At 47.9% G+C, this 22,179-nt stretch overlaps 1 protein-coding gene across 2 annotated transcripts in view; it reads right to left on the bottom strand.

The window, feature by feature from the left end:
- The window catches only part of BOC (BOC cell adhesion associated, oncogene regulated), a 74,886-nt gene that overhangs the window by 51,024 nt on the left and 1,683 nt on the right, over nt 1–22,179 (bottom strand). Inside the window, exon 2 of one of the 2 annotated variants that reach the window (XM_039256646.1) lies at nt 19,439–19,530. The gene's annotated coding sequence lies outside the window, so the exon portion shown is untranslated. Of the gene's footprint in view, nt 1–455; nt 467–19,438; nt 19,531–22,179 lie in introns of those variants that run through there. The other variant, XM_039256647.1, reaches the window with a different exon arrangement.

Raw genomic sequence — 22,179 nt, 5'->3', positions numbered from 1 at the left:
CTTTTCTATACAGTGTTTTACAGAACTTCACAATAGCCCTGTGGGACAAGGAATCATGGACAGTGCTATAGTGCTCCCAAGTTCCCAGCAAGACCTGCTTTCTAGCCTCTTCTCCTCCACCCAACACTAGCCCACATTTACATCACTTAAGGTAATAACTGCTCCCCACCACCTCTCCCTCACCCTGTTTATGGCCTCTCTCTGCACTCTCTTGATGATGATAATGATGATAATGATCATAATTTCTCTGTAGTGTCTCTACATGTTCACAGAGAAAAGGGAAAAGATCCTCATCAGACAACAAGTCATTTGGGACAAGAAGTTATGAAGAAGTGTTTATAGAGAGAAAAACATTCTCCTGGTCTCTCTCTCTAACCGCCTCCACTCCCCCCAGGCCCTGAAAGGAGCTCACCTCTGACCTAGTCAGTGAATGAACAAAGCCACAACAAAGCCACCTGCTCTTTTCCACCTACCTGTTTCTAATTATAGCCCATGGCCATGGCTGTATCCACACAAGTAAACAATGAAGGAAAATGGAAGCATAGTTACTGGAGAGGAAGCAGGAGCATCCACTCCCAGACCTTCTGGTGCTCATGTTTGACAAGAGAGTCCATGTATAAGGAATTAATTACAGTCCAGGTAAAAGCACGAACAGGGTATTATAAACAAACCTGTCCCAGGACCTGAATAGCACTTAAAGTAGATCTTAACAGCTTAATGTTCCAGCTCTTAGGACAAAGGAAAAAATGATCCCAGGTAAGTGACCAGTGTGTAAACACAAGCCTTACTACCTAAGGCCAGGACTCCACTCCATCTGAAAGTATCCCCTGAAAGCAATGGAGCCCTGAGAAGAACAGGAAGTATGATGCCAGGAAGTACACCAGAAAGCAAGCACTGCTCAGTGTGCAACATACACAGAACCACAGAAATAGCATCTTCCCCCAATCATCAGGAATGGTCACAGGCTTTGCCTCAGATGCACAGTAAGACCAACAAAGGCATTCCACCGAATGTTTGTGCAAAGAGCAGGTAGTCACCCCTGATGAGAAGTACAGTCCCTGGGGCAGAGTTCAGATCAGTTCAGCAAACCCAGGTGGAGCACCCACGAGGTACCACACACTGACAGACGGTGGAGGCAGCCCCCCACCCTTAAAGAACTTGGAACCCAGTCAACTTTCAGCTTTGACAACATCTTTCTATTACACCAAAATTAAAATGCATCAGGACCTCAGGGAAAGATCAAAGATCAACCATAGATTTTACTCAATACAGGCAAGGAACCAGACCCACTAATGAAGGCGTCAGGGGACTGACAAAAGAAATGGGTCACACAGCTGAGTATGCACATGCGTGCACACACACATGCATACTCAGGCCTTGCTCAGCATAGAAGGTCAGTCCTCCAATAAGGCCCCTTTCTATCATCCATGCTTATTCCTACTGTAGTCCTAGAAGGTCACAGTACATCAGCTAAGGTAGGAAAGAGGCTTAGAGCTAATAGAGGTCAATGAGGATCTCTTAAGCTTCAGCTTTGTCACTGTCACTTTTCACAGTGCATCATGACTTGTTTATAAGTCTCTCTTCTGACACTTAGTAGGTACTCAGTGAATGTTTGCTAACCTGTAAAGACCTACTTCCAAGGGCTTTTCCAAGTCCAGTGATTTGATTTTTGGAGCTTGGCTCTGATGAAGCCCCAAAGGTACTCTTATTGCAAAGCAGAACTTGCTGGAGTTGGGGAAGATGATGCTTGAGTGTCTGATATCCCTTTCCTATTTCCCACCAGGATCTGGTTTGGGGGTTCACTTTGGTTCTTATTCAGTTGAGAAGGCAAGCATGACACAGATCTTTCCTGTGGTGGCATCCAAGCATGAGGTGGGTGGGAGTGGGCTTGCCAAGGAGGAGGTGGGGCAGAAAATGTGAAGACAAGTATGCATCCAAGGAAACGCTCTTCAGTTCAAGAGGCAGGTCTTCAGCACCTGCTGTGTGTCAGGCAGTGGTTAGGCTCCCAGGTCTCATCCCCTAGAGTCCTGCACTTTCCCTGTGCAAGTACCGTCCCACTAATTTTGGTCTGCCTGGCTACTAGTACAAAGGCTTCAGGGCTCAGCAATGGTGAGGATATTCACAAGGGCACTGTCAGTGTGTAAAATAGTGCTAGGTATTCAGCAAATACCTGTTGAGTGCACCAATAACCCACCTGAGACACAAAGGTGAAAAAGGTCAAGGCAGAGAAAAGAAAGAACTGTAGTCATCTAGTCAAGGAGGGGGCTTTTCTTCAGTAGGAGAAGCTGGACACTTAGGAAGCTTTGGGGGTTGAAAGGACTTTGATTCACTCTGCTAGATGACATAATCACCACGAACTCCAATTCAGCTGTCACCTACAGTCCTTTTCTATACCCCTTCCTCCTGATGATTAGGCAACCAATGCCACCAGATGCATATCCACACCCTCCATGTGACTCAAATCCAGACTCAGGGTCTGGGACCCAGAACGAATGACAATCAGGCTGCTGCTTCTTGGTCTATCTGATTCCGGGGTTGATTCACCCGAAGGATGGGCAAGACCAGCCCCACCCCCAACATATCAGCATGCACACCACGCCCTCATGTGAAGGTTCATGCGTGCTGCTGACAGGCAACCTGAGGTGTTCAAATGAACAGCTAAGCCTTGGGGTAAAATGGCCAACCTGCTGAAGTCAGGAAGGGTCAAGAGCTACCACCCTACAGCTGGCATCTGACTGCACGGTGACATGGACAAGGTCTCTCCCAGACTTTCCTGCGCATCGGAAACCCTTACCCTGAACTTAGAAAGAACAACTTTGATGTAGGACATTAAAACCTATCGCACACGGGATGATGAAGAAAAAATACATTAGTAAATAATCTAGAATAATGATGGTACAAAGTGACGGCCACTTATTAAATTTGAATAATTCCCATTAGGGTTACTTTCGCCTTAGAAATTCCCCTTAAGAATACTTTTCATTAGTCTGATCCTCGTTGCAGATTTATCCCTAGTATTTCAACAAAAAAGGCTTATGAATAGGTGATATCTCAGGGACCAGACACCCCCACTTGCTCTCCAGGCGTGTGCATTCACAGCCTCTGAAACAGATGTGTGTGTGCACACGTGTGCTCACACAGCAAACAGCTCCGGTTCCAGCTGGGAAGCATGCTTCAGAACCATGACAGTTTACTTTCTTTCCCATATGACCTCATGCACACCCACTTTCTTCACCACCTCCCTGACCCCCAAATATACACATTTTGTCCGCAGCCCACCCCCACTCTTTCTCAATTACAAAGCTCTTTTAAACCGCCTAGAACGTAAAATAAATACCAATTTGGAAAACTGAAGCAGGCCTCGGTCCATCTGTCTGCTGGTTCCTGCCTTCTGCTGGAAGCCCCCGACCCCGTCTCCTGTCGGTTCTCCCCAGCTTGTGAAGCACAGTGGCCTCGGTGCAGAGCTGGCACACGCAGAGTAAGCAAACGCATGGCGCCGGGCCAGCTGGGTCAGGCACCACTATTTATAGCAGGAGCAGAGAGTGGGGAATTGGAGCAGCCTGGGGAAGGGTCAGGAGCGGCGGGGGTGGGGAGAATTCTAGCCTGCTGTTCCTGGGCGCCAACAGCTGCAAAAAGGACTCCTGCCATGCCCAGGTGCAAGCCATCCCGGTGTGACTAATACCATCACTGCGCAGGCGGGAGGCTGAGCGTTTCTGAGGGCAGAGAGCCTGCATTCTTGCTCATTATCACATCCCCAACATGCACCACAGTGCTTGGCACATAGGAGGAGTGCAATCAGTATTTGCTGATTACGTGAAATGATGAGCTCCTTTCTTCCCGCCTACCCAAGATTATGCCACAGGAAGAGGGAAATAGGTGGAGGAGAGATTACTGAGGAATGCCTAATAGGGCATTTCTAAACACCTACTGGATGTTAAAATGTGATAGAAAAAATAATTTGGGGGGGTGCCTGGATGGCTCAGTCGGTTAAGCATCCGACTTTGGCTCAGGTCATGATCTCACGGTTCATGGGTTCGAGCCCTGCATTGGGCTCTGTGCTGATAGCTCAGAGCCTGGAGCCTGTTTCAGATTCTGTGTCTCCCTCTCTCTGACCCTCCCTGATGCACACTGTCTCCTGTCTCTGTCTCTCTCAAAAATAAATAAACATTAAAAAAAGAATTAAAAGAAAAAATACTTTAGGGAAATGCTATGTTCAGAAAAACTAATTAGCTTTCTTTACTACAGGCCTTTTCAGAGCCTTTAATATGCTGTTATGCGTCATGAATCACCAAGAGGGGGTTAGAGTATGCACTGAAGTCTGAACTCACTTAACCACAGGCCTGGACTTACATGACCACAGGTCCGGACTTATTTGACCACACTACTCTTTTTTCTCAGAGTACCATTAGTGAGGAGAATTTCATCAAATATACTTTGGGAAACGCTGGCCTAAGAGGTTCCTGGAGAATATCCCAAAAGCAACTTGTAAAACAGCATGATGCCATTTTTGTAATGAAAAAAAAATGCATTATGATATGTGGTGTGTAGTTATTTGGAGGTCATGAGACACTTAAATGTTAAAATCATTTATGTCTGAAGATAAGGGGATTTGTACTTTTTACATTAAATCCTTCAGAAATATTCAAAGTGGTTAGCTATGTAGTTAGCACTTTTGTAACTCAAAGGACAAACTTGAAAAAAAAATGCTATCTCCAAATAGTACGTGATCACTGCTACTTTATCTTCCCACAAGCCTGAGGACCTCAACAGCCAACAACCTCTTGGGTCATAGAAAGGCTGCTCTCTTATTGTCTTATCCAGAGAGATTCCTGTGTCTAACCATCAAGTCCTTTGGCTTGTAAGGAACACTTCCTCTAATTCTAGGATCTGTTGCTTCCACACAATGTTGACAACTGTTATGGGAAAAAATGTAAGCACGCTTAATAGTCTGTTAACTTTCACAAATCTGAAAATGTTTAGTGAATTGCATGAAGTATCCATCAATTAGTTTGCTGAAATTATCATGTTCGGCATATTAACATTTTAAGACTGCCTCTTTCCCTCCTAAATTACTAATTTCCTAATTTAACTGATTTGTAAATGTAATTAAAAGTCATTGAGATGTATTTATTGAATGTAACATACCAGGTGTTGCTGCAACCTGAGATTAAGGCAGATATTTAGAATTAGAAGAAATCACCAATTTTAGTATAAATCAAAGAAAAGTACTTGATCATTTGTTGAGTTACTACATGTGAGACCAGGTACATGCATTATCTTGTCTAACCTCTAAATAACTATGAAGTAGGCAGGATTGTCATCCCCATTTTATAGATGCAGTGATTGAGGCTTAGAGAGAATAAGCATCTTGCTCAAGTAAAGGCTTCAAAGCCAGGGCTTTTCTGCTTCCTCTGACTATTGGTCTTGATGTTGCTAGTCACTTCAAGCAGATAGACAATGAACCGTTTTCCAGAGAAGGAATTGAGAAAGGCTGGAAAAAAACAAAGTCATTCTGAATGGGAGTCACGCACTAGCTACCATGTTTTAGGAGGGAGTGGTTTGGCAGGTCCCATAGTGCATGCTGCATCCACCTCTTCCTGAAGATGCAGCGTCCCCAACCCCATTCAGAACCAGTCCTGATGTCTGAGTGCCTAAATCTCATCCAAAAGTTGGCAGCAGTGTTTGGGGTCTGGATCCAAGTTCTATGCACCAGCATGCAGCAAGAGACAATAAAATTCTTCCACTTCTTAATCTGGCCTCTCTCATCTTCCTTCTGTTCTCACACAAGCATTAGAGCGAAAGTTGCCAACTCTGGCTGCACAGAAGAATCATCTGGGGACACTGAAACACACCAATGCCTGGGCAGCACCTCAGACAAATCAATACAAGGCCCACTCTGGAGGCGGGGCCAGGGCATCAGTATCTGAAAACTCCTTCCTGGAAACTATAATGGGCAGCCGAGCTGGGGAACCACTGGGTGTTTCTGCCATGGTTTGGGGGGCCATTTTGATAAAGAATGTCTATCAGAAATGCCTTGGTTACATTGGATGCCATCGTTGGAACTGAGCATTTTGTATAAAAATGTTCCCTACTAGATTAAAGAAATTCTTGTAATTTTTAAAGCTAATTCCTTTCTCAGTTCCAAAAAGTGAGTCTCTTCATACATTTTTAGGAATAAAACATTTTTTATTGGGGGTCAAGAGAGCCTCCACGGTAGAAAATGAGATTCAAACAGATCCCTGGGCCACAGCAACCCTTGATAGACTGGGGCCATCACCACTACTTCCGGGGTACGGGGGGTTGGCGGACGACAGGAAGTTTTTCAAGCACAAGCGCATTTTAGTGCTTGCACATTGGAACTGGACATGGCAGCAATGACTCCCTTCACAAAGGCAGAACAGTCTCCAGGGGCTCCCACACCACCAGGAAGTGGGACAGGCGTTGACCATCCAGGGCTCCCACATCCACCTAACACCATACTGGCCCAGAGGGCTCTGGCTCCACTGGAAATGTTTTGTTGACATCCCAAAGGGTTAACAGCTTAGCCTCTAGCTGCCAGCCTTCCCCAAGGATGATTTTCAGTTTGGTCCCTACCAGAGGAGGAGACAGCTCCCCACCCCACCCCTCCCCCTCCACGGCCCACCCACTCCAGGAATGAAGCTGCCGCTGCCCAACATATACCCAGACTGGTTTCATCTCCTTCCAAATCCTTTTTGTGTCTTAACTTCTGCCAAGAATAAAAATTAAAACACTAACACACACATCATGCATGCATGGGAGGGGAGGACAGCGCTGGGAGCTTAAACTGAAAAAGACCAGGCAGGGAGTGGGGCGGGGCAGGTCACTGATGAAAGTCAGGGCCTGGAGACTTTCTCTGGGGTCTGTGGGCCTTGGGCCACCCTGCCGGAGGGCCCCTGCTGGCTACACGCAGGGTCGGATCTGAGGGGGAAGTGTTTGCAGCATCTGCCCTCACGTTCCTCCAACACTCCATTTCCTATCTGCTGACGTCCCCAGCCCTGCCCAGAGGGGCACAGAGCTGCAGAGCTGCCCAGCGCTGCAAAGGCTGGAAGTGGACTCCATTCCCCACACCCGAGGAAGGAGCCTCGTTCCTTGCCAACGCCCCAGTGAATAACATAGCACTTGGGCTGACACACAGGCCTTGTGGTGCAGGCGGCTTGTGGGCTGTTTGTGGCCACCCAGAGAATGGGGTCTGGGGCTGGAAGCCTCCATTTCCAGAGCCTGCTCCACCACACCCACAGCCTGCAGGCTCCACAATCTGGGGGCCAGGCAGAGAGAAGCCTCAGTCCAGCTCTCTCCTGCTCTCTCTTATTGCTGCATTCCTCTTTCCCTCTTCCCAGGCTATAGCAGGAGCCCCTTCACTCTAGAATGATGGTGTCTAACCCACCACACACTCAGGATCTCCCAGAGTTCAGATTATCATCCCTTACCCAACTCTGAATCCCACCATCTGACCACTTTGGGTGAAGTGCTCCCCAAATGGTGAGCTAAGCACTCACTTGACTTGAACCCACCCCATCTCACGGAATGACTTGCCTTAAAGCCAATCAGTGCTTATTGAGCACCCATTCAATACCAGGTCCTCAGAATCCAAAGATAAAGTTCAAGCTCTCTCTAAGAGCTCAGCATCTGGTAGGAAGCCATGCAGAAACATCTCAGAGCACCATGGAACAACTGGTAATCATACTCGATTGCCCCAGGCTGGCGTTCTTGCCTTTCCATGTAGGAAAGGGTGGGGAGACTGGATCACACACATCTTCTTGAAAGAGCAATCTGTGGCACCCATCTTTGTCCCATCTGGCACCCAGGATAGTCATGAAAGCAAACTAATATTAAAAAAGAAAACAACAACTCTTTGTCCTCATAACTGTGATGATCTAGATGATGGGTAGATGGGGTTCATGATACTATTCTTTCTGCTTTTGTGTGTTTGAGTTTGTTTGTTTGTTTTTTTTTTTTGAGTTTTAAATAAACAAATAATAATGAAACTTGGTTTTGTTTTTTTTTTGGAAGGATAACTAGAAGTTCTCAAACCTTCTCAATCCCACACTAACTTCCAGGAAACCCCACTACCACCACCCAGCCACTAACCTCCCAATGTCTTCTTGGTCTAGCCAAACGGCATTTTCAAAAGCAAGTTTCAGTGAGAGCCCAGGTTCTGGTGGGGGAGGGTTGTTCTTTTTGACCTTGAAAGTCTCCACTGTACTGGGCCAGAGAGGCAGCCCCACCCCCGAAAAGGGACCACTGGCTACAGCCACAGGAGACCTGCAAGCCCATCTCCCTAGCTCTCTGGTGCAGAACCCAGAGCTCACTGATCGTCTTCCCTTCACACCCCGATGCCTTGTCTCCTTTCTGGGGTTTCCTGTCCAGAATGTGCCCTCTCCAGCAACATGTCCCCTACTTCTCTGGCTGCAGAACTAACCAAGTGCAGAGGCCTCAAGGCCCAGGTGAAAGACCATCAAGAAAACTGGCTTGAACTTCTGAATCTATCACTTTTCTTTGGGCCTCCATTTCTTTCTCTACTATAAAATCCCCAAACATATCATAATTGACAAAACTCTTCTAAATAGCCAAATGCTCCAAGAATATTGGCTCTTGGGTAAGAATTCCAAATTGGCAGTTTATCAAAAGCCAAAGTAATGATGATGAGGAGGAGGGGGGGAGGAGGAGGTGAGGAGGGGGGGAGGAGGGGGGAGGAGGAGGTCGAGGAGGATAATGGGAAGCATCTAGCACCTACTCAGACCTAGCACTTTTCTAATGAATGAGAATAATACAATTCAATGTGAAATGACCTCTTGTTTGGATTTCAGAGATATTCATACTCTAGATTAGAAGTGTCTTGTGGGCAGCAGGCTCAGTGCTCAATAATTTGTTGACTGATCAATTGAAACTCAGGCCACCACTTGACTTGTTTTGGGCCTACCTGGAAAGTGCCTGAAGAAGCACAAATAGCACTGTTCTCAAGCAGGCTTACTGCTGGCTATGAAATGAAACCTTAAGTGACTGTAGAGAGGCAGTCTGTGAGCATCTGAGTTTCAAAGGGTGGAATGCTTCACACTAGGGAGACAGGTCAGGACCTCCATCCTTGGGCAGTGAAACACACCCCATCTTGTCTGAGATGCAAAGACACAAGGTCTCACTGCCTTTCCCCCATGCAGACCAAGGATGCTGGGACTGGCATTTTTGTTAATTTCCAGTGTGGGGAAAATTAGTTCTGCCTGCTTAGGATTCCAGCTCAATTTGGCATGCTATTGCTCTATACTTTCTGACTGTGAAAGCACACAGTGAATAAGGAGCCTCCCTGTTCCACCACCACGGAGGCTGGCTTTTTCTAAAGAGGGGAGTGGACTGCCAGTGGGTAAAATTGGAACCCTACCCTGGTTTCTGCATATTTATTCTGGGAAGTACTAGAGAAGACCCAGACTGCACCAGAGACCTCCTTCCACCAACACTCGCTGAAGCTCCCCAAATTGAGCAAGGCCCATGCTGTGCCTCCCTGAGCACCCATACTAACAGGCAACCGCATCTTGGGAGGTCCTGGCATGATCCCTGCCGTGCAGAATGCCATTCCTTATCCTAAAGGTGATTTTAAAAAAATGCATTGTAGGGGTGCCTGTGTGGCTCAGCAGGGTAAGCGTCTGTCTCTTGATTTTGGCCCATGATCTCACAATTTGTGAGATCAAGCCCCACGCTGGGCTCTGCACTGACAGCATGGAGCCTGCTTGGGATTCTCTCTCTCCCTTTCTCTCTGCCCCTCCCCTGCTCACACACTCTCTAAATAAATAAATAAGCTTTAAATGCATTGCATTTATAAATTTATATTTTAGTCAATATAAAGGCTATGAAATCAACCTTCTTGAGATTTCCTCCACACACAAATCAGTAGGAAGAACCACCCCCCCCCCAACCCAAATGCTTTAGCAGATCAGATATTTATGTGTTGGTTCAGGAAAAGTGTCCCTGCTCCTAGACATGCTCTACTTAGCAGGTACCTACAGAAGCTGGCCTAGGAATATTTGTCAGGACTCTCACTGTACCTCCCGTAGTGACAGAATGTTTGGAGAAAAGCGGGGGTGAAGGCTGGCTGTGGTAACGAATATGGGGCCCGTGCTAATGTGCCTCAGCAGCTCTCTATCGTCTGCCTCTTTGGGCAAACTGAGGCAAGGGCCAAGGCTTCCCCTGTGTTGATGGTCAGTAATCACTGTTCCAGCCTCCTAGGCTCTGGAATTAGATCCAGGAAGGAAGACAAAAGGCCAGGAGGCTCCACCCTGAATCCATAATTAACAACAAAGTCAAGGACAATTTGCCTGTAGAGAGTGTCCTACACTCCATTGCAATTGTGCTCACAATCTTACATCGGACAGGTACCATTAGTCTCGACTTGCACCGGGGACAACTAGGCAGAGCCAATGTATGACAAGGTGGGGCTCTTAAGCGAGTCACTGATCAGGATATAGACTGGAAGGTGGTGGACCCGGTGAAGAAGGAGAGGGAATGGACATGGACCATCAGCATGGAATTTCCATAGTCCGAAAGCTGACCTTCCAAGGGAGCCAGAGTCTTCTTCCTGCTTCATTGTGAACTCTGACACACCTGGCTGGAGCCCTTCAGAGTGAGAGAGCACTAGCTGACCTCAGCTCTGTGTTTATTCCAGACAGGAAGCAATGAAACCTGGGGTCTAAACTTCAGTTCCTGTTCCCCAGGGTTGTAACTCTCCCCTTTCCTCAGTCCCTGAAACTTCTCTGTCAGGTTCAACCAGATAACCCAGAGGACCCCACTCACATGTACTTCCCTTCCCCTAGTTGGGGCCCTGGTTTGAGTGGGGCTTCAGGGGCTCCCTCCTTCTGCTTCCATTATAATATCTATCATCACCACTTACTCCCCAGACAGCCCTCCTGTCTGGAGTGACTGGTAAGTGCAGGGAATACTGAGGTTCCTGCCTCCAGCTCGCAAGGAATCCTGGCTTGCAAGGCTGACTCAGGAGAGAAACCCCTCTGGGCAGGGAAAATGTTCTCAGTCTCTCTGCTCCCTATCCATCTTCCTCCCAGAAGACCACAAAACGGGCCCCAGTGCTCACTCTCAGGGCTCAGCACAGACACCGCCGGGTCCTGGGCAGGGCTGACAGCTACGACTGCAGAGGCTGGGGGACGTGTGGCCGGTTGGCGGGCCAGCGGATGTGGGTGTGAAGGAGTGCTGCCTGCCCGGGGGAAGCTCACTTCCCCACCCTCCTACTCGGCTCCAAAGCAAGTAAAACAAACTACCGAGGAGGAAGGCAAACAGCCCCATGTGCTCCTCCTGTCTCTATTTAGGAATGGGACGGGAAGGTCTGCACAGCTGATACTTCCAGATGTGGAGTCCAAACACAGGCAGCCCCTGACAGTTTACTAGCCCGAGCTAAACTCCGGTAGCACCAGGGCCAGGCGTGTTCACTGGGAGATGATGAAGGAATAGGACTTGTGGGCTCTGGCCAGGGGGGTATCAGCACAGGGCTTTGGAATTCTCCTCTGCCAACCCCTTTTACTTCAGACAGATGGATGGATGTGGGGGAGGGGGAGGGGACAGAGGCCATGTTTAAAATTGGAGAAGTTTGCCAAGTAAAAGCAGCCAACCTGGAAACACTATGTGTACTGTGTGATTTCAACTATAAGACAGTCCAGAAAATACAAGACGATGAAAACAGTAAAAAGGAGCAACGGTGGCCAGGGACTGGTGAATGGAAGGACGGAGGGGCTGATATGTGGAGCACAGCAGACTTTTAGGAAGTGAGCCTTGTATTCTGTAGGATACTGTAATGGTGAATAGTTGGTCATGATGCATTTGCCAAAACCTATACGACATAGAATATAGTCAATGTAAACCAGGAGTTTTAGTTAATAATAATGTATCTATATTGACTTATCAACTGTACAATTGTAACAAATGTCTTGCACCAACATCTGATGTCAATAATATGAGAAACTGTTCTGGGGGTGAGGACTATGTGGCAACTCTATATTTTTCACTTAATTTTTTTTGTAAACCTAAAACTGCTTTGTAAAAAGCCATTCATTTTTAAGAGTTGAAAAATTAAGAGGCGCCTGGGTGGCCCAGTCAGTTAAGCGACTGACTTCAGCTCAGGTCACGATCTCACGACTTGTGGGTTCAAGCTCCCCATCAGGCTCTGTGCTGACAGCGCAGAGCCTGGAGCCTGTTTCAGATTCTGTCTCTCTCTCTCTCTCTCTCTGCCCCTCCCCCGCTCACACTCTGTCTCTCTCTCAAAAATAAACATTAAAAAATGTTTACAAAAAATTAAAAACCAGAGGAGGAAGCTCAAGCCTTCAGGAACCTAAGATACTGTAGATGTTGGGTCCGGAAGCCTGATAGTATAATTTCTCAGGCATAAGATCCCACAAGACCTTCTGGGATCTTTATCCCTATTTTTATTCCTCCTCAAGATTCCCAATCTAGGAGCAAGTCAGAAATGACTGAGATGCAATTTGAAGTCGGATTGATCTCCCTCTGGGCAGACCTCCGAATCATGCTGTCTCTTGTACATGGCTGTCAGCTCTCCTGCAGCAGAGGTTATCTCTGTGGCCTGAGTGCCGTGCACAGGGCCTGACAGCCACCGTCCCTCATGTGGGTAGGGACCAGAGCTATTCTCGAATTCATCACATGCTCCTCGGGTCCCTGGCTTGCGTTTCCAAACCCGATTCAGCAGAGCTCCAAGTCAACTCAGGTCCCTGTGCTACAGGAAGGGAGAGTAAAATGGATTGTCCAGCACACTTAGGAAATCCCAGGTGAACAACTAGATGGTCGGACTCTTGGTGGGGTGAAAGAATGTGCTGGGTTTCTCCGCATCTCCTAGCCAGGCTCAGCACACTTTTCTGAAGTGAGTGATGGGGAAGGGCAGAGGACGCACCCATTCTTTTGCTCCCCTTACAGCTGGCATGCCTGGCACAACCATGAACCGTCCTGCAGCCCATTGCCTTGAGAAAGAAAGAAGAATGCGGCTACTTCTGCCGTGGCCTAGCACACAGCTCCCTGGCATTTCTGAAACAGACACTCAAATATTATTAGAATTCTCTCCACCATTCTCCCACATGCTCCCCTATACATATATCCAGAGTGTATTTTTCTTACATAAATCCATATGTAATTATCTCATTGTAAAACTCATATTACACTCCTTTCTTTTTTTTTACTTCCAAAGATGTTTATTCTCATTGTTGTATAGTATTCCATTGTATGCAAACACCACGACGTATCTGACCATTCTATTTTTTTTTTGAACATTAAACAATTTATATATATATATATTTTTTTTTTACAAATAGTTTATTGTCAAATTAGTTTCCACATAACACTCAGTGCTCATCCCCGCAAGTGTCCTCCTCCATGCCCATCCCCCCCATATTACACTCCTTTCTAAAAAGCCCTGCAGACTAGTGGCGGGGGAAGGGGTGGGGAAGAACACCAATTACATACCCGATTCCATGCCAGGGACTGGAAGGACAGTGGGGAAAAAGAGTCCCTGGCCTCATGGATCCTTCATTCTGGAAGGAAAGCAGGCAGTAAGCAAATGAACCAATGGATACCTGTCAGGAGGTGGTCCCTTGGAGGGAAGATAAATTAGGCTGAAGGGAGAGGGAATGATGAGTTAATAAAGGGCAGCTAGGTTCGGGTTGGTGGCAGAAGGCAAAGCAAGTTGCTCAGCTAGCTGCAGCTGCAGAGGCAGCAAGGAGGGGGTGGGGGTGGGCTGGGGGAAGGTGCGGGCAGAGATGCAAGGGGGTGGGGCTGAGGGCACTGAGGCTTTAGTTTTCTCTGAATTAAACAGGACTCCCTGGAGAGTTCTGAGCAGGGAAGTGACCTCCCCTGGCTGCTCAGCCGGAAGCTGAGCCTGTGGACCAGACTAAGGGGCAGCGAGGTCAGGGGAGTGGGGGCGGAAGCAGGGAAAACCTTGAGGAAGCTGCTGTAACAGCCCGGGTGAGAAGCGATGGAAGAGCAGACCCAGGTGGTGAGAAGCTGCAGGATTCTGGGTACATTTTAAAGGTAAAGCCAATATTATTTGCCAATTTGAAGTGCAGTGTGAGAGAAAGGACAGAGTCAAAGATGACTCCATGGTTTTGGGCCTCTGGGAAGAACTGGGAAGAAGCAGAGGAGGCGGCTGGGTGGGAGGTCTCTACTGACCGGGTCTGAGGGCTGGTACCTAAGGGGGCACCAGGGCAGGACCTTCCCCACTGTGGGCTCCTCTGCCCCGTCTTCTCATAGCTGTATCTCTGCAGAGCCTTCAGCAGCAGCGGGCCTTCCCTCAGTGCAGCCCTCCACCTACTCACCCCTTCTAGCTGCCCAGTCCCTCAGTAACCCCTACTTTCCACTGCTCCTCTCTCCTCTCCTTTCCCTTCCTCCTAACAGCCGCCTTCTACTGAATGTTCACAATGCATTTAATATGCATTACATGCCATTTCTTGCTTCTCTTTTTTACAACAACCTTAAGAGGTTGGGCTTTCAGGGTCTAGATAATTAGCCCAGGGTCATACACCTATCGATTGGCGAGGTCAGGGTTCAAACCCAGGCCCATCTGGTTCCAAGGCCCGCATTTAACCAGGATGCCACACAATCTCCAACCTGGAAGTGGCCCCTGAAATGCCACTCCCTCCGGAACAACCTTCTAATAAGGTTCACTCCAGACCCTGTCCTCTCTGAACAGATGCCCCAGACACCCCCTAGATTCCTTTGTCGTTCCTCTCTCAGGAAGAATGGTAACCAGGATTCTCATCCCTGGCCATGAGATCTTTTTCTCTCGACTCCCGCCAGATCCGGAGACCCCCTCATTGCCTCTTGCGACAAGAGGGGAAAAGACAGCTTGTCCAGAGATGGGGAAGGGTTTCTGGTAATAGGATGAATCGCCTCTAGTCCAGGCTCTTGCCCTCGGAAAACAGAAACCCAACCCCAGAAGCAGATGCAACCCACAGGCCCACACTCCGACCTCTGGCCAGTTCCTAGCGTGTCTCATCTCCTAACTCATCCTGGGAGAGCACAGATGCCAGAGGACTTGGGCTTTTGATGTGAGCAGAAACATTCTCAATCCCAAGCGGTCTCTTGGGCTATCTCTCTGCATCCTAATAGTGCTCTAGAAGGCAGCTTTGTGGGGACAGAGAAGAAAAGGTTCATTCTCTGACTCCTCTCAGTTACTCGACTAGTTGGTCACATAACTGTTTCTTTCTTTTATTTTCATTTATTTTTTTAAATGTTTTATTCATTTTTGAGATAGAGACAGCATGAGCAGGGGAGGGTCAGAGAGAGGGAGACACAGAATCTGAAACAGGCTCCAGGCTCTGAGCTATTCCTCAGCACAGAGCCCGATGTGGGGCTTGAACCCACGAACCGTGAGATAATGACCTGAGCTGAAGTCGGACGCTTAACCGACTGAGCCACCCAGGTGCCCCTGTTTCTTTCTTTTAAAAAAAAGTTTATTTATTTTGAGAGAGGGAGTGAGCAGTGAGGAGGGGAGGGGCAGAGAGAGGGGGAGAGAGAAAATCCCAAGCAGACTCTGTGCTCTCAGCACGGAGCCCAACATGGTGCTCGATCTCATGAACTGTGAGCTCATGACCTGAGCGGATATCAAAAGTCAGGTGCCCAACTGACTGAGCCACCCAGGTATCCTGCATAATTGTTCCTTAAACCCAAATGCGCTGTGTCATTCCTCCTCCCCCTCCCCCTACCCCACCAATGCAAAGCAGACTCCCCCCCCCTTCACCCCCGGCTTCAGGCTATCCACATTTGTTAAAGAAAACCAGGGAACTGAGAGTGGCTGTGAGTCCTCCACAGCCAAATCTCCACCACACCCCTCAGCCAGTAGGGAGAGGGCTGTTGTGCTCTCCGGCAGGTAACTGCCTGTAGAATTCTTTCTGCTGGCTGTCCTGTGAGTGTTTGCCTGGAAGGTACCATCTCTGTCAGTTACCTGTCTGTCAAAACTGCTACCTCCTTCCCCAGGCTATTTTTCTGTACAAGCTGCCACTTCTCCTGACCAGTGAAAGTGTCTGCTGGGCCAAGCACCTTCTCCCCCTCTCCCCACTGAGGGCACAGAGGACCTGCTTGATCAGACTTGCAGAAACCCGGGAAGCAAGTGCATTCAGCCGGCATCTACAATGGACATGGAGCCTCAGACAGCCAGTTCACATATGTCCGGCGTGGGGCTGGGGGGAAGGGGTGAGGGAGAGGGAGGAAACATGTTATGCGATGAGACCCAAGTGGAGGCGGCTTTCAGAACTGCCTGTCAAGTCTGCCAGGAGCTGTGCGACAGAGCCTGGCTGCCCTCGCACTGCCACTGCGCTGCGGGGCCAGTGGAAACCTTCCAGTTGTGGTCCCAGGTTTTGGTTCGCGTCTCTTAAGGCAAGTCTCCTAAAGGCCCGCCCCTGGCACCTGCCCCCCCCCCCCTTCCACTTTGTTGGTTGCAAAAGAAACAGCCCCAAGTGATGGGGGCCCTGCTTAGCGGGAGAGATTGTCTGGGCATTTTCTTTAACTGCAAAGGCTGAGTTTTGGAGTCAGCAGTCTTGCAATGAAATCTTGGCTCTGCCACTTAACAGCTGTGAGGGCAGAACAAGTCACCGCAATTCTTCAAACTCTGGACCCTTGTCTGCAGAACAGGATCACACCGCTCATCTCCACAGGACAGGGGAGAGGTGGGGTGCAGGGAGAACGCCTGTGGGCCTCAGCACAGGGCCCGGCGCACAGTGCCCACTCAACTGCAGCTATCATTCTCCCATCTGCAGAAGGACAGAAGAGGCGGGTGCAGCTGCCTCCTGGCCACCGGCCTTCAAGGACCTCAGCCTGCCTCTAGGTCCACGGCTGATTCCCTGAGTGACGAGGTGAGAAGAGTGATTCTCACCTCCCATGATAAAGGGTACCTGTGGCTTGCATGTGCTCACCGTCTTGAGGGAGGCTCGCCGCATGAACGCGAGGCTCTGTCCATCAAATCAGGGGAACAAAAATGACCTCCTTCACAACACCGCCCTCAGCAACCTGTTCCATTTCTTCTCACCAGTGCTCAAGACTTTTGTGGTGTTTCAATGAGGGAGGATTGGTTGCCAACCTTCTTGTTCCCCGTTGGGCAGGAGAGCCGAGCTCCCCCACCCCTCCCCTCTCCCATTGTCAGAGACCACCCAGTGCAGCTGGCTGGCAAGCTGCCATGGTCCAGACAGGCCAGAGCTGGGCCTAACCACCTGGCCTCCGTCTCTGTCTCTGTCTCCACAACCCAAGGCCCTGGAATGAAAAGCACCTGACCGCAAGGCTGTCACCTGAAGCTGACGTGGCCTTCATGATGGCAGACCACAGTGGTGTCAGGGGAGGTTGCAGGTGAAGGCTTGGAAGGCCTGTATGTTAGAAGAGTCATTAGAATCTAACGCTTGGCTCTAACACGGTAGATTTTTATGTAACTTGTTCACTACAAAACATCCATTCATAATGACAGAGGTAAACAGCCACAAATTTCCGTTGCTTTCTGTGCTCTCACTGTGCTGACTGAGGCATTATGAAATCGCCCTCACGTGGACACAGGTACATAAAAAGGAAAAGCTGCCACAACACCGCTGTGGGCTGACAGTCTTTAGAGAGCAGGGAGAGTCAAGTAGCAGGGATGATCTGTGAAATAATAAAGAGCAGCCTCTACTTTCATAGAAAAGTAATAAACCCAGAACCCCCCAATTTTCCTCTCCAATTAACTGTGACCCATACCTAATAAACCTGCTGTGACTGTAATGTTAGGTAAACTTAGACTAGTAAAGGCACTTGGCTGGGACTACTCTGGAAAAATCCTGGCAGGGCCCGGGAAGGTGGGGGAGGGTTCTGTTCAAGAGTTCAATTCCAGCCTTGCCTGGGGGGACTTCCAAGGTCAGCCACCTCCACAGGCCTTCTTCCTCTTACCTGGAGCTCCCATCCATATGATCGTTGCCTCTCAGCAATCAAGGAGGTTTTTATTTGCCCCTAAAATAAACACTTCCTCACTGACTACTATGGGAGTGACTTCAGAGTTAGCAAACCTAGTGCAGACAGCAGAACACAGGGCAAATGAAATTCAAAGGTAAAAAGCTGAATTCAGGCATGTGTTTCTAAAGTTCTCAGCTGAAATCTGACATAGATGAGTAAGAAAAGAAAATCACACATTTCTCCTCTTCCCCCTGAAAGCTATTTAGTAACTGGTTTTACAAACTGGTCTAAGACTCAGATTTCTGAGATTCTGTATTCAACGCAGAACTGCCCATTCTTAACTTTCCTAAAACTAACAAAACTACTCTGAACTTGCAATCTCCTGGTCAAGACTACTTCGGTCTACCGTCTGCTGAGGAAAAGCAAGTTTTCAGGGAGAAAGTACTGAAGAGCACCTACAGGCAGAGGTCACAGAACAGTTCCGTACCGCCAGTCCCATCTCTGCCTTTAAGACTTCATCTGAGATGTTGAGTCTCCTCCCTCAAAAAGTCTTTCTTAATTGACCCTGTGCAAGTACTTTAACACTAGTTTGCACTGCAGTGTTGCCTTCCCGCCAGTGATGGAATTCTGGACAGCGTGGGCTCTGGTATCAATCCTAGGCACACAGCAAGTACCCAATAAAAGCTTGTTGAAAGCATGAAAGCTCCAGCCTCCACACACATCATCACCCTCATCTTGTCCAACGCTGTCCAAAGTCATTTCAGAGAATAAGCATTCCTCTGCCATGCTTTCTGCTGTTCAGCTCCTTTTGAGTTATTTTTTTATTCAGCCCCACTTACCCTGGCCATATTATGTGCTTTCCTGCTACTTACCAGGAGGACTAGTTGAGACTTTCCTCAACATCTTCTCTGGCAACCAAATGAGGTTGACTGTGTATTATTGGCTCTGATCTTTCTCTTATGATTTCCTCTTACTGCCCAATAATCCTACCCCAAACATCAAAGAGCTTCTTTGAAGATAAGGCCAAATTCACCATTAGGAAAGGAGAAATTATTTCCTAACTTTATTTCAAAAGTTGGGATGACACAGAATCCCTCCGGGTTTTGTGAGATAAACACTGCCCAGGACAGCAGATCACAAGGCATTCGCTGTAATACCGCTGACAGAGGCATAAACAGAGGGCTCTCCTCACCCGAACCGAAGCAGGACTTTTCCACAGGAGCCTCAGACTCCAAATTCCATAGTAAATGGTTTGTGTCCAACATGTTGAACAGAGGTGCCTCCAGGTAAGGGAGATTCACACAGCCACCTCAAGGGAAAGAGGTCCCCATAGGTTCTGACTGCAAAAGTGTCTGAAATGAACTAGAACTGATCTGTTTGGTCCAGATTCCACTCAGAGCCAGACTCTTCTAATACTGAAGGGTGAGAAATACTCTATCCTCAAGTGGCAACACAAAACATGAAAAAATATGACCCAATAGGCCTGAGGTATTAGATCATGGACAGAAAACCTCACCTGCTCCTTTCACTTCATGGCTGCTACCCTCAGATGGTGTGAGTGTTGACAAGACTTCACGGGTCATGGGTTCCAGGAAGTTCGTGCTGGGACTGGGGAAAAAGAGAAGTGTCTTATCTTTTGAACAACAAAACAAACAGTTCTGGAGTACTGGCTTTTCATAATAGGTGCAGTGCTGTAAACCACAGTAATTCCTTATTAATCCATTTTCTAAATAAGGAGACAGAAAAAGCAGTTTTTCTAAGATCCTAGTCTTCCTTAAATCTCCAGTTACCTGGCCCCTGGTAGAAATAAAATGAACAATGGATTAAAGGATAATGATCACATTGAAGAAAGTCTGATTGCATAAAACCATTACCTTTGCAGCCAGCAGCCCATTGTCATCAATATTCTTCAAGTATCTCTCAAGAACACATTATTAGAAGGTCTCATGCAAAGGGAGGTGGGCTTATAAGAAAGGGGTTTGGGTGTTAAGGCAGCAAACAAGGAATGAACCCAGCAAAAAATCAATGGTCAGCTACTAGATAGGGCTGGAGCAGAGGGCTCCTACCAAGGTAACAGTATCGTGAGGTGGGACAGGGCCACATGTGTGCGGGCTAAGAAATCTGGATAGTAGACTTAGCCTGCTTTTAAGCTGGATGGGGACTTGTTTATGGGACTGAAGGAGGACGGGTGGTGTGACAGGTAGCCAGCGGGGAGTCCAGCCACGTGTCAGCGACAATTGTCAAGGGCATGAAGAAGCATGGTGGTGGCAGGCATGGAAAAGATGCTACAGAGGGGCAAGCCTGGAGAGGGAGGCTAACACAGTGGCGGGGGCAATGCAGGGATCAGTTAGCTGGTTCAGGGGTTTGCGTCAGTGTGAACGGAGTCGACAGGAAGAGCCAGGGCTCCCACCCAAGTTTCCTAATCCTCAGGGCAGCGCCACTTGAGATGGATCCTCTAAACCCTACTTCCTGCCCTCCTCCTCCCCTTCTCTACCCATTACCAACCCTGAGGGCTCCAAGGAGGCAAAAGCCCTATTTAGAGAGACTTTCTGTAAACACGGATTTCTAGATGAAAAACACCCTCTTCCATCCCACCTCCCTCAGCCCCCGATATTTGATTCGGCCTCATAAATGATGAAAATACTACATGTAAAGGCTTCCTGTGGGAGCACTCTGAGGATTTAGGATGTTCCCACCAATAGAGAACTGGGATGGATGTATCTGTCTGCATCTTTGGACAAAAATCTCTAGATGCTTCACTGCTGACCACAAAGAAGTCTACACTTTTATCACTACCATGTGAAAAGTATGTATGTACATGGATGAAAATCGAGTTGTGTTATGGTATAGGAATGTGGGTCATTAAAAAAAAACACATTTCAAACTATTAGTAGATGCTTGTGCAGTAAATAAAAATCGAGGGGCAGGGGGAAGATTTAGTTTGGAGAAACACCCTTTTGACTTATTCTCCTGGGCCAAGAAATCTCCCAGCCCAGGGTCTTATATACTAGCAATGTTTGCTGAATTGAAGTATGGAAATGACAAGAAGTTCTCGATGATAAAGTAAAAAGATTTTTTTACCGTAACAAATCACTTTCGTTCCTCTGCCTCCCCAATTTCCATTCCCTTCCCCTTTCTCTTATTTCCCCAGAAAGCAGACTCCAAATGTATAATATTCTTTGATGCCAAGTTAATACTTCCTGACTCAGAAGCCAGAAAGTACTGGACATCAATTAACTGGTGCATTTGGGTCTTCTTAGGTTTCTTCCTACTTGGTTGAAAAACAGAGACAAAACCCCTTATTCATGAACCCTATCCGTGACTCTGCTGAAATCTGAACCCAGGCCCTGCCAGGGTCTCCTGGAATACTGTGACCACCTGGCTCTCTTCTTGCTTTTTTTGCTAAACCCTGGGGGTCCCTGAGGAAGTCAACTGAATTATTTAATGAGTAAAATCCTCTACTCCTTCTTAGGGAATGGAAACCCCAGATGAGTTGCCGAAGAGAGGTGGGAGCCTAAACACCTGAAAGAGCACTTCAAAGAAAGGAAAATCTCCAAATCCATTTGGAGGATGGAAAGGAACATAAATCACCGTCTTATCACAAGCTGGCAAACCAATCAACAGCTAAGCAGGGATCTCTGTCCCCCACCCCCAGCTATAGTCAAGGAGCCAATCACCATGGCCTCTAGCAACCTCTCCAGAGTAAAGCCTGTGTCTGGGGCCATTTCTCCTGAGGACATAAATGTCTCTTGAATTCTCAGATCTCTTGAAAGAGGATGAAAGGGATAGTGTCTGAGGTCTCAACCCTCAGACTTCATAGGAATAAGACACCCTCCAGTCTCCTGAAAGGGCCACACTGGGTACTAAAGGGGGGTGGGCAGTGTCAGCCAAGTGGTGCAGTGAGGCAACTCTTCTTTCATATTTTGCCTCGTACATAAACTCACTATAAAACTCATCCGGCAGGAAAATCATAACTCCGCTGCCGTTTCCACCCTGCCTCTGTCCCACTGACCCCAAGATGCTTCAAGATTACCACGGGAACCTCCTGGGTTTCAATTATGAGGCCATTAAAAAGTGCCAATTATAAGACCTCAGAAACATTCTTGGGAAACCTGTTACACACCTCAAAACAGCCAAGCTCTTGCCTCAGATTCACTTTAAATAAAGTTCAGAAAACAGGTCACCCAGATGTATAGGTGCCCCAGCCCCCACCTCAGTCCAACAAGACCCTGTTATAATATTGTCCATGCTGACCTC

This window comes from Hyaena hyaena, unplaced genomic scaffold (assembly GCF_003009895.1).
Source record: "Hyaena hyaena isolate Hyena2069 unplaced genomic scaffold, ASM300989v1 scaffold_582, whole genome shotgun sequence".
NCBI classification, from domain to species: Eukaryota; Metazoa; Chordata; class Mammalia; order Carnivora; family Hyaenidae; genus Hyaena; species Hyaena hyaena.
Note: the sequence above shows the minus strand (reverse complement) of the source record. Positions and strands in the feature narration are given on the sequence as shown.